General features: G+C 40.4%; 1 protein-coding gene across 1 annotated transcript in view; it reads right to left on the minus strand.

Moving 5' to 3' along the window:
• Window positions 1–4360, minus strand: part of LOC107396386 (mucin-3B) — a 94542-nt gene extending 90182 nt beyond the window's left edge. The window contains exon 1 of the mRNA XM_070546087.1: window positions 4232–4360. The gene's annotated coding sequence lies outside the window, so the exon portion shown is untranslated. The remainder of the gene's footprint in view (window positions 1–4231) is intronic.
• Window positions 4361–10507: the final 6147 nt, after the last annotated feature.

The following is a 10507-nucleotide window of genomic DNA, read 5'->3' on the forward strand; positions in this document are numbered from 1 at the left end:
CCTAGTGAACTAGACCAAATTCTTGCTTCGCAAAGTTTGATCTAGGAACGCTCCATTGGAACCTCTGCAGCCACTTATTGTGCTATAATGGTGGGCCAATCACAGCACTCCATCTGCTTTGTGAACCAATCACAGCGCTTTATCCACCTTGTGGGCCAATCAGGTCCCTTTATTTGTCTGGTGGGCAGGATGACACAACAGAGTGGAAGAAGATGTTGACAGCTCGTTTGAAACAGCTTTTACATCAATTTTGGACTATTTGGTCTTGGGCTTTATTTAGAATCACGAGCAGATAGATGTATTAAGTTTTTTTTTTTTTTAGAAAAAATTATGTATTTTTGCCTTCTTCAACAGCGGACCACCTCGTTTACTGACATCTATTGTGTTGAGTTTATTGAGTGTGTTTATTGTTCAGTAGCATGCGGAGATCGTTTGAAAGACAACAGTAGAACCCGCCCCATGACTGAGAGCCATCAACGGAGCGTTGCCAGACTAAATAATACATATATTTAGTCAGGCTTTGCCAGGCTAGCCAAATGCTGCAGAGCAGCCCCAAAACAGAGCCAACCCCAAACCCAGTGTTTCACAGTAGGAAGTCTTCCTTTCTTTATCAGCTTCATTTTAGCATCTCTGAACAAACAGCTCCAGTTTTGTCTCATTTGTCCAAAGGTCATTTCCCAAGAAGCACCGTGACTTCTTATTAATCATTTCTGATGTTTTCTGTTTTAACATACTTGTCATTAATTGTCTTTCCAATCACCTGACGCAACTGCCCTTACAGATGGAAGAAAATATTGATACACTGAAATATGGTGAATTTTCTAAATATTTAAATGACTAGTTTGGGTTTGTCTTTCTTTTACTGAAGGGCACCTAGAATTATTCTCAACATCAGTATCATTACTGTATAAAAATAGCAAGTACAGGTTAGGTCGTTGTCTTCCTCCACTTATCCAGGTCCGGGTCGCGGGGGCAGCATCCCAACTAGGGAGCTCCAGACCGTCCACTCCCCGGCCACCTCCACCAGCTCCTCTGGCAGGACCCCAAGGCGTTCCCGGACCAGATTGGAGATGTAACCTCTCCAACGTGTCCTGGGTCGACCCGGGGGCCTCCTGCCGGCAGGACATGCCCGAAACACCTCCCCAGGGAGGGGTCCAGGAGGCATCCTGACCAGATGCCCAAACCACCTCAACTGACTCCTTTCGATCCGGAGGAGCAGCGGTTCTACTCCGAGTCCCTCCTGAATGTCCGAGCTCCTCGCCCTATCTCTAAGGCTGAGCCCGGCCACCCTACGGAGGAAACTCATTTTGGCCGCTTGTATCCACGATCTCGTTCTTTCGGTCATCACCCAAAGCTCATGACCATAGGTGAGGATTGGGACGTAGATCGACCGATAAATCGAGAGCCTGGCTTTTTGGCTCAGCTCCCTCTTCACCACGACAGATCGGCTCAGCTTCCGCATCACTGCAGATGCTGAACCAATCCGCCTGTTGATTTCCCGATCCCTCCTACCCTCACATGTGAATAAGACCCCGAGATACTTAAACTCCTCCACTTGAGGTAGGACCTCTGTCCCGACCCGGAGTTGGCAAGCCACCCTTTTCCGGTCGAGAACCATGGTCTCAGATTTGGAGGTGCTTGGAGTTTAGGTCGTGGCTGCTTATTTGGTTTGTTATGTTCTTTATGTGAAGATGGTTGGAAGGTCTTTACCAGACCGAGTCTCGCTGGGATTAAGTTTGTAAATTACATTAGCTGTACTTTATAATAAGAACATTTACCTGTTTTTCTCCACATTTTCCAATAAAAATTTTAGGTTTTTCAACCATTTAATTTTCATCAAAAAGCTTTGAAAGGTGATGATGTAAAAAAAGTATCACTTAAAAAATTCACAACATTCTGTTAACATTTTACAACATCAAAATAAAACTCGTACAACACATTTTCTTTTTAACTTGTTAAATCAATTGTTCTTGAAAGAAAGAGAAATTTTTTGTAAAACACACACAAAAGTTAAACATATTTGTATTCAGTATTCACATTTTGAATGAAACCACTGAAATTTTCTAATCAGTCCCCAAATCTCTCCCGCTTCATCTCATCTCGTCGTTGTGCACTCATCAGTAAATCCGCCTTTGACGTCCCTCTCTCTCTTTGTAAAACACCTAACACATGCTGAGTGGAGAGGAGAGAGTATGGCATTCTTGTGGGGATTATTTATCCAGCGAGAACACACTGCTGCAGGATTATTCAGGTGGCCACCCGTAGACCTCAACAGACAAAAGGGTATCATCAAAATGACAAAAGACTACAAGAAAAGCCAAAGGCTGAACAGTCAGATAAATACCCAGAGCGGGTCGGCTCATTGCTCCCAGTATTGAGACACAACAGCGGAAACTTGAAAACACTGGTGGCTGAGGTAAAAGATGAAGTGGGGGAATAAACACCAAATAAACCTATTAATTTAGAACAAAACACCACAGGGCCACATGACATTTAGAGAAGAAAGGGCAAACCAAGAAAAAAGATTGAGGTTAAATTATCTTCAGTAGATTGCTACTTTAGAGGGTGAAAATTAAAGAGATGGCGTTTTGTTTATTTTCATAATGAAAAGAGGGAATAACAAGGCGGCCTCAGTTTCTTGGTGGTGGGACCGTTTCCTCGATCTCACACAGAGCTGAGTGTGTGAAGTGTGTGAAGTCCAACTCTTCCTTACACCTTGTCCAGGTTCTCTGACACGCTCCCCCAGCGATGTTAGCTGCGACACAAGCAGTTCACGAAGAAGCACCGGAGAATGTCAAAGAGCCTGTTTTCATGTGACCGATGGAGCACGCAACTCTGGAGTGTGGGAAAAGATGACTGTGATTAAAGATTAGTATCAAGTGATTTATGATACGAGGAAAGCAGAGCCTGTGGCAGGTAGTTACCACAGTTAAATAAACCAGACAGCGGCATAGGTGTGTGTTATTTACTTTTTCTTCCTATAGATTCACATATTTTATTTCATGAGTAACAATCAGAAAATGAAACAAATGAAATGTAGAATTATGAGTTGACGATGTGTACGGATGGTGTTCTAAACTTATTCGTCACACTGATGGGCTGTAAACGAGCCACACACACAAACTACGGTGACTCTCATTCACTCAGCATTAAGCACCGAAATGCTCCTAAAGAGGGGATTATCTTACTAAATGGTGTGCATAGTGGCCGGAGAATAACTACAGAAAACTGATCAGCAAACATTAAAGGTCGTTGCTGACCCAGGGACAAAAAAAGTAGAGAATTGTTTAATTGAACAGTAATTTAACCAGTGGAGTGTGCAAAGAGTAAGTGTTCCCAATAAATATTCACAGTCATTTTTGACTAAATAAATCAGATAAAAGGGGTGTAATGTTTCATTAGAGGACTCTCGTGCACCTCAGATATATAAACGGACCAAATCAAATCAAATGTAATTCAATTTTTAATAAACACCAAGAATAATTGCCATCCCACTCCAGATTAGTCAAGCGTCGATTCTCGCTGATTTTAAATCTTATCTGAAAATGGACCACCTTTATCAGGCTTTTCCCCTTTAAATCTTGCTTTGTTTTTATTCTTTCTCACTGTGATGATATTTGCAGTAATGCTTGGTTCTTTAAAGGTGTGGTTCACTATAGAACACTTTTTAATCATTATTTCTGATTATTACTGGTCACTCTGAGTTTTTCATGCAGGTTAAACATGAAAACAGCTGAGAACATCTTGGCTAGTAGAAGCTAACAGTTAGCATTAGCAACTTCACCACACACTCTTCCAGGCTTGTGCTATTTGTGGAGATGAAGTATCCCCGTTGCAAGTCAGTGGTAGAGTTGCGCTGTTGTTTCCCAATTTAAGGCGATATGTCTAAATATCAGGAAATAAGACTCCAATTCCTTTCGACTGAAACTCAGCTGTGATGTGACTCGCTTCTAGTTCCTAGAAATGGCGCTTTGGTGATTTTTGCCCCCCAGAGTTTGACTTACAGATTTTATGGTGTTATTAGCATAACTTTGTCTTTTATTCTTGTAAAGTGGTTTGTCATGAATAAAGTGCTTTATGAATAAATACGCTACGCTTAAATTGCTTTCATCTCTAAGGAAAGAGGAGTTCTCTCATTTTCCGTTAACATTTAGCCTTTACTCTGCCACTCAAATATTGTATACACATCTGTGATGGAAAACGTATGATTTATAATATTTACTGGACTAACCTGTTCTATTAATCTTCAGATGAATCTGGGCTCGAGGTGCAAAGCAAATGTCTCTTCCGTCTCGGCTGCTCGTCGTCATCATCAGAAAACGTTGTGTCAATTGTGACACCATGAGACACCAAATCACGTCCTGAATTTAAAAAAAAAAGCTAAAATTAAAAAAATAGTCACTAATGGAAAAACTCCATTAGTGAAAAATAAAAAAATTTAATAAAAAATCACACATTTTAATTCAACTCTTAAAAAAGTTAAATCTCAATGAGAAACAAGAATTAAACTGAACACTAGAAGTTTTAATATTTTAATTTATTGTCTACTGTTGCTGAACGTAACATGATAAAGAAAGGGCTAAATATATATATATATATATATATATATATATATTTTTTTTTTTTTAACTAGTTCATTTAAAAAGTTATTATTGTTCATTTTTATTCTTTAAGAACCCAGAGAAGCATTGATTGGGTGAAAAAGCAACATGTTCAAATTAAAGCCTTCAGAATTAAATGTTTTCAGAAAATTCACTAAAAATCTCAAAGGATTCTGTCTTATGGAACCAATAATAAAGCTGCTGTTTCCTGTACATCCTTGTTGGTTTCACGGATTCTCCATCGCTGGCATCTATGAAATATTTATAGTAAGCTTAAGGACATATTATCTCACATGACCTTTGTTAATCCTGGACAACTCCGCACAACTTCTATCACTAATAGAGATCTGACATTCCTCATGAGTCTAACCACAATCGATTATGAACAGATAACACCTGTTTGCCCTGTAACTCGGCCATAACCCCTCTCGCCGTTTGTACACCACCAGACTGAGAAGTTGTGGAACATTTGTTAAAAAACTCCCAAAATGTTCACTAGAGGCATTAAATTTATTAAATAGAAGAAGTTATTTGAAATCCGGTGTTTCTCTTTACATTTCTCTTTCTAAATAACCCCCGTTGCCTTTCAACCTCTCTCCTCATTCCTCCTCTCTGTCTGTCTCTTATCTTCGTGTGCTCCCCTGTTGTGAGTGATGCTTCCTGTGTCGTCACTATCAGAAGCTAAACCTGGAGGGAACGGGTCAAAGAGAGCCCCCCCCCAACTCTGCTTAGGATGAAAACACTGCCTGGAGCTCAGAGGTCAACAGAGGCCGGGCGTGTCAAAGGGGGTGACAATCTGAACCAACTCAAACATTATTCTGGATCGGCGTTTTGATTTGGGTCAAACAATAATAGCTGATTAGTTGGACTATCTATTTGCCCCAGACCATGAAGGCAGATTGTTCTCAGTGTGAAGAAATGTTATGTGGATTCTCTGATTGCTGGAGGCAAAGAGTTAGGGTATGCAAACCCAAAACTAAAAGAACAACACTCGTTTGCATCTCTTTAACCTGAGGCATGTGAAAAAATGACTTGTTTCCAAAACAAGTCAAGAAAGAGACGCCTAGGCACTGATTTCTTTTGCTTAATGCTTCTTTAAACATTGACAGAAAACAAGATGATTACTTGGAGATTTCAATAAAAAGCTGAAGGCTCCAAAGTAGGCTCCAAAGTGTTGTAATCTATCCAGGGGAGGGAGCGTGTGTGTGTGTGTGTGTGTGTGTGTGTGTGCGTGCGTGCGTGCGTGCGTGTGTGTGTGGAAAACAAGAGCCAAACCTCCTGAACACAACCATGTGTTGCAACTGTAACACTCTCCTGGAGTGGATTTTTGTTTGGCGTGGAACACAAACGGCTATTGAGAGAGGGATCTGCCGTTTACCCCTGCAGATTGCAGGGCTGCAGATGACAGGGAGGGGCGTGATGTCACACGGCGGCGCTGCGTGACGCAGGAAGAGGAAGGCCGCCCCACGGACGGCCGTGTTGAAGCAATCACGACTGACTTACTCACGAGGGCTTCCAAGAACTGAGCTACCTCCAGGGTAATTTCTCTGCTTTTAAGTTTACACTCTCTGCATGCATTTTCAATTACATTTAATAGTTCCAGTTAAAAGCTGCTGCAAAAGACTGAAAACCAGAAGACTTTCACTTGGTGTTTGCGTCATTAGTAAATCACATCGTAATCCATGTCGTCATACGAAGGAATGGCAGCAGGTTAACGAGGCCTCGTCTTCTACTTTTATACGACTCATGTGTCCTGACTCTTTACTGGCCCCACTGCGTGCAACACAAAAATCAGAAGCAAGATTCTAAATTCATGAAAACAATCTGTTGCTTTGCGCTCCACTAATACAACATAAAATGTCTTCACTATTTCACAGCTTTTCTTGTAACATAACAAAAACAAATGAAAACAAACACACCTGTGATGAGGATAGTTGGCTCTTGAGATGGATGGATGCCCTTGTTGGCCTCTTTATTCTGAATGCTGCCTCCACCCTGAGTTGCATCTTTGTCACTAAGAAGAATCACACAAATTTAGATGAGCTGTTTTATTTACAAACAAAGACTTTTGACAATCAGCCTGCAAACCTGTGCGGTCGCTCCTCCTCTCTGTGTTGATCATCAGCCCGGTGAAGCTGGTGAACAGCATCCTGCAGCCCTCTGATCTTAGCTTTCTTCTCATTCAACACCATGACAAAACGTGAGTATAGCTCCATCTCTAATGTCTCCTTTTGATGAACCTGATGTTCCAACCTAAATTTGTACAAACACACACACAGATGAGGCCCAGGAGACAATCTCTGACCAGCTGATGCTGATTCAGGGAAATACGGTCCGTGACATCCAGAAGTAAAACTCTTCGTTTGCCGAGGAAACTTCCTGCCGGCCAGATCGCTGACAGGTTTCCATACATGGGTATCGTATCTCTGCACTGGAGTTGGATAGGTTAATATTAATTTGATAACTTGTTAAACCTCATTAAACGTTCAGCCAGACTTATTTTATAGAACCAGACTTCACACATTTCTGAGTCACTTAATCAAGGTCTTAAGGTCATGTTTCATCAGAGTTCATTCGTTGTCTCAGCTGATTTCGCTTTGAATGACCATTTAAAATCATTTGTCTTGCATCATCATTAGTAATAGAAATATAGTAATAAATTGATTTTTATAAACAATATTTTTGCCTAGGTGCCAAATTATTATAAAGTGATGTTTTCCCTGGCATTACCCAAATTACCTAGTTTCATAATCAATCGAATATTAAAGGTTAAATAATATTGATAATATTTTTATGAATTATTACATTTTATTGAATACCTTCATAATCTACTGACAATTTATTAAAAGTAACCACTTACAAACGTTACTTTTCTTTTTGCTCTTTTACCAGCAAACAAATAAAAATAATATTGCATTATGAATAACTTAACAAACATCCACTGAGCATAGGGCTTGGGCGATATGGACCAAAACGTATATCTCGATCTTACTTATACTTTTATCTTACTTACTTATATCTTTTTGCTGAATTTTGATATACGATATTCATATTATATATTTTTTTCTTCCTATAAAATATTTATAAGTTAACTCCCTTCAAGCTGTCTTGAGAAATTGTATACATAAGTTAATCAGCAGAATGAATGCATAAAAATGTATCGATTCTTGTCCAACATGAACCTTAGTGCCACCCTTTATCAGTCTGAACTTTAGAAACACTGTATGCAGGGTCTCACCCAGAAAACTTGCAAAACACGGTGGGCCGTGAGAATGGGGGCGGGGGGGGCTGGTACGCTACTGTGTGTTGTCCGTAACAGCGGGGGAAGGGGGTGGACGCAGTAATTATTTATTGTCCAGAGGAAAAAATGTATTAGGTTAAGCTAAAATCATGATGTATTTGCATCCACTATGCAGAGTAGGACTGGGAATAAATCAATTAATCGTACGATAGAGGAAAATGAAGTCAATTATTTTCAAGCCTCAATATATCGAGGTTATGAAATGCACAACTCTATTATTATTTATTATCATTATTGAAGTGCAGTTTTGGTTGTTCACACTAGTAGGCCATTGCATTTATTGTTTTGGAGAGACAGTCTATTTTGCTGTTTTTGGTGCAATATTTTCAAACAGAGAGTGGAAGTCCTTTTTTTTGTTATTTATTTTCTGTTTTATTTATTTATTTATTTAGAAGTTCTGGTTCTGGACATTCTAATGTTTACTCATTAACTGCCAATGATGACTAAAGTTGTCCTTTGCATCTTTTTAACTGTATGGGCATCGGAACTAGCCCCCACACTGTGAGAACAAACATCCCAGCTCTGAAGCTGATCATCTGAGAAAGTCACACGTCACGTGATCAGGAAGCAGAAAATTCATGTGTTAGGAGATCGTTTTGGGCTGCTGCTGTAAAAAAAAAAAGTGAGGCGCGAACCGGAAAAACTTCTGCCGATAACTACTCAACAACGAATTATGAAAGAATGGATAACGCTCAATACGTGCTGATTCTTCCTGATGTAAGAGGTGAGTCTACGCTTTGTTTTGTTAGTTTTGGCGTCGACATCATCATAAAGCGCAACGTTGTGTGACCCTTAAAAAACAGTGAAAACGCTGAAAAACGCTGCCAGCTAAGGGCTTTTCTGATCAGGAAACAGCTGACAGTGAATGAGTTAAATAGGCGTTTGATCGTTGCACTCTAAAGGGTGTCCTTGCATTATTATGATATATTAACATTACATAAGTGTTTATTTTGGTCTCGATCATGTTGACAATACAGTTTATCATCCATAATTTGTTGGACAATATATCGTCCATCAAAAATGTTTTATCCTCCCAGGCCTAATGCAGAGGGTTACACTCGCACAAATTTGGTCCTGCTGCTCTCCGTATCGGTTTCCTGACTACGCGGTAGAGGGGTTTGGTCCGCCTCTACACAAGCAGGATAAACAGAACTAAGGTTGGCAGCCACGGTGAAAAGGCTCGCTGAAACACGAACAAACATCCCCAAATAATTAAAAACCACAAAGCCAAATGCAAAGTTTAGAGCAAAAGCTTGACCTAGAGGTTTCCTGATCAAGCAGATGCATGAGAAAACATGCAATGATCGCTTAGAGATGGAACCAGCTAGCCGCTAGCACTAGCCGCTAGTACTAGCTGCTAGAACTAGCGGTTAGTCTAGTTATGTCGATATAAAGTCATCTTGTTTCTTGTTTGAAATTGTATCAAAATTTTAATAATATCGACTTATTGCCCAGCCCGAACTGAATGTTATAAGTTTACTTGGTTGGAAATGTGGTTTCTCATCCTTACTCTGTGACTATTCGCTGGTGATCCTGTCTCAGTCTATAATTTTCCTCCAACAGTCTTGAGTTTTCTTTCTTCAGACTTGTGCTGCGCTGCAGAGCGTGCCTGATCATCTCCTGGGTGAGCTCCTGGGGGTCTGGAGCTGGCTGGAGCTCCACAGAGCCCAAGTCAATCTGTAACAAGGATAGAAAGCAAAGAAAAAAAGAAAATAGATTAAACTATAGTTATCTTAAAACTAAAGTTAAAAAAAAGTTTTTTCTTTGTTGTTTTTCTAGATTATTATTTATGGCTTGCTGAGAGGCTCAGTAACTACTCATCCCCTCTCCCTCTGCATCGAATGCTTCATAATTCAAGCTGTCCGTCCCTTTGGGTCAAATCCCAGCTGACAGCTAAGGAAGCACCCAAGTCCAAATCTGAGCTACACTGTGGATTTCATTTAAAAAAAAGAGAACATTTGGTACCACAAAACAGACAGCAACACATAAAATAGTCACTTTGATCCAGTAGAGTCAAGGCTTTCCAAAATCAGCTAACAGTGAGAAATGAGTAATCCCCGACACCGTTCTGTCAGCACAAGACATTCTGCAATACCAAGGTGCAACAAATATTACATCAAGTCTACCCCAAAGTGAAAGACGTTTTCAGGCAGATGAGGTGTTCTCTTGAGTCTGGGATGAACATAACAAGCGTATTGGTCACCGCAAGTCAGACGTTTTCCCTTTGGAGTCTAAGGCAACCCTCGGATGTGATGAAACATTTGGTTCGCCTCTTGGCACAAAATCACACAGAAGGGCTGCGAATCTTTTCAAGAAAAAGTCCACATTTCTGGCATTCAGCTGATGTGCCACATTTTCTACATTTCACTGCCGACTGCCATTCTTAGGCAGAACAAACTGCTTTGCTGAAAGCAGCACCATCTTCATACGTTGCCTTGGAAATGTTCTCTATTCAGAGCAGCAACTGCTCATCGTTCCCAAAACCAGAAGCCGGATGGGTGCTAAATCTTTACTAGGCAGACCCACTGTAATGAAGCTGCCACCTTCAAAAGCCCTCATTAAAAAGCTGTAATTTTTTGGTTCTGGACTGATGCTGTCTTGGCAA

This window comes from Nothobranchius furzeri, chromosome 17 (assembly GCF_043380555.1).
Source record: "Nothobranchius furzeri strain GRZ-AD chromosome 17, NfurGRZ-RIMD1, whole genome shotgun sequence".
NCBI lineage: Eukaryota > Metazoa > Chordata > Actinopteri > Cyprinodontiformes > Nothobranchiidae > Nothobranchius > Nothobranchius furzeri.